Consider the following 3067-nt stretch of genomic DNA (forward strand, 5'->3'; position numbering starts at 1 on the left):
TACTATCCGATTTATATGTAAACAATAAAAATGTGAAGAATAAAATAAATTTAATTTTAAGATAGATATTATAAATTTTTATTCACTTTTTTTTTTGGGTTATATTACGTTAATTAGGTTAAAATCTAAAGTATTCTAATACTTTTTATAAATACCCATTGATTTTATAATAGTACACGTCTTCTTTTAATATAAATGTAATACAGTAGAATATTACGTATTAAGAAAATAAAGATAAGATAATAATCATTCTTATGCAAATACATTATAACTAATAAGCTCAATTTTTAATACTGAAACAAAAAGTAATGAAATTTTCTAAAGAAATAAACTAATAATTCTAATATAGAATTATAACTAGACTAAATTACCCTATAAAACTAAGATAATCACAACACTTTCTCCAAGTGAAAAAAATTAAAATTGTTCTTAATTTAAATTATTCTAAAATTAAATTGGTCTTGAATTGTTGTTCTAATTTTTTATAGCCAAATCTTCTATTTCTCTCTTTTTGATGTTGTGATCTCCACTAATAAGATCAATTGAATATATTGTTATAGTACCCCAACTTTATATGATCCCCAAAGATTATCATCTATTGTGCAACATTAATACCACAATCATTCCTGCAATAGAACACATAAAGAAAAAAAAAAGATAATACTAGGTTTTTAAAATTTTAATAATATTGCTTTCTAATAATAAGATAAGTTTATGTAATTATTATAATTTTTCATTCATATTAATTTAGTTTAAATTAGTGAATGAAGTGCGAAATTTTTATTTACTTATAAGCCATCTTTTTGCTGCATAACTTCGGAATCTACCAATTTATAAGTAGAAATTGTAGGTGATATCCCGCAATTTATATGTTCCGTCACCCAAAATATTTTTAAGAAATGACGCCTGAATGGTCATCATCAACCATAAGTGGTAATCCAAATATGATGAAAGAATATTTTTTAAATACAATCTGGTTTGTTTAAATAGCTCACCACTTTATTGACTGCTGTCATCCTTGACTTTTTCTGTATCTTAGATTTTTTGGAGTCAAGATATACAATTTCGTGATTAGGTAGGTTAACAACCGTTAAGAACCAGTGAAAATCCACGTGAATTGGAACATAAATCTACTTTAACAAATGACATTAGATTATAAGATTATTTGTTACAGTAATAAATCACTTTTAGTACCATACTTTGATAGCAAATTCCTCTATGAGACATGTCTACCTTAGTAAGATTATCTGCTTCTCTCATAAAATTGGCCTTAATATAATTCCAAGTTTCGATGGAAACATTTTCTAGATGCATTGCAATTTGCTGTAAAAGACATATCAATTAGATCGAGTATACATACCTATAATGCAGAAAAAGAATGAACATACCGCAAATGTTGTGGGAAGAAACCACTTGTGGTCATCATCATTATGAGTTAGCATGGAAGCAACAAGGATAAGGACCTATAGTTATATCAAATCACAAGGTCCAAAATTATATAAAATAAACAATTCAATAAATTTTGCTACAAAATAAAGCCAATTTGAGTACATTTTGGATAAATGTGTAACAAAGCAAAAAAATACAATACATCATCAACAATAGACTGTCCAGGTTTTAGTGTCATCAAAGCTTCTCTTGTGGCTGAACAATGATCATTGGAAACCAATTATTCCCTATCAAAAATAAATCAACTAATTTAAATTGAGAAATTGTAGTTAATTGATTACTATAAATTTTTTTAAACCAAAATTATAATTGAAAAATGTAACACCCTACCACACTCAACTTTATACTTAAGTCGTAAAATAGAGGTGATGTGGTATTACGACTCTAAAATAAAATGTGTACATATAATAGCAGAAAGAATATAATAAACTAGTTTAAACCAAAATTATAATTGAAAAATGTAACACCCTACCACACTCAGCTTTACACTTAAGTCGTAAAATAGATGTGATGTGGTATTACGACTCTAAAATAAAATGTGTACATATAATAGCAGAAAGAATATAATAAACTAGGAGTCTTGAAGAACAGGAGAAATAAAAATCACGAAATAAAAGTGCAATGTTCAGAAAATGAGTTAGCTTGCGAACAAAGAAAACTGTAGCTGTGAGGCATAAGATAACGAAAGTAGGAATAGAGGGCCAAAGATACAAAATAACAAGCTCCTAATTTAGCCCGCGAAGTCAAGGCTAACCGGAAGATATATACACATATATACATATACATATCCAAAATCCAAATTTACATAAACAAAATCCTGTCTCTCCATAGGCCTCTAAGAGGATCAAAAGAATAAGCTATGCGGAGAGTCAAGCTAAGTACATATATATATCACTGTACAACAAAATAACCCAGTAACCACTTCGCTTCAGGAGTCCAGACGCCTAACGAAATGTCTCTCGACTTGCATCTGAAAATCAACAACATAGTATGGGGTGAGAACCAGAGGTTCTCAGTATGGTAAAGGTGCCACACACATAAGATATAAGGTCCTGGGAATGCCAGAGGTAATCCTAGAACGCCGACACTCAGATTATAGAGCTTAAAGTATTAAACAGAAGCCATAAAAGGTGGTTTTCTAAGAGTATCTAAGCCTAACTTAACTTAATCTTAAATTTAAGTCTCAGACTGCCATTCCTCCATACCTCCTTCTCCATCAACATTTCATAGACAAATAAATAGATAAAAGCAAACACAAGAAGGTTACAAATACTACAGGTAGCAAATATACACTTAACATCGCAAATGCACTTAGGCAAACCCAGTTAGAGCACAAACAAGTAATTCAAGTAATATGCACATGATGCATGCTTGTCCTATGGCTAATGAGCTCATCTGTCGGTTATACAGCCAACCCGACAAGTCCGGTTTGCTAAACCATTAGACTGTCCCCCGACGTGCATCCCCAAGAGTCTATGCATATCTTTTTCTCAAATAATCAATATTGCTCAATGTGGGGTTAACATTCCCGGGAATTTATAAGTGTCCAGTCACCCTTACGTCGTAGCGTCAACAGAGTATCGAGTTTTCAACCTGGTACAAGTGATGGCAAGTCATG

Source organism: Arachis ipaensis, chromosome B01, assembly GCF_000816755.2.
Source record: "Arachis ipaensis cultivar K30076 chromosome B01, Araip1.1, whole genome shotgun sequence".
Taxonomy (NCBI): Eukaryota; Viridiplantae; Streptophyta; class Magnoliopsida; order Fabales; family Fabaceae; genus Arachis; species Arachis ipaensis.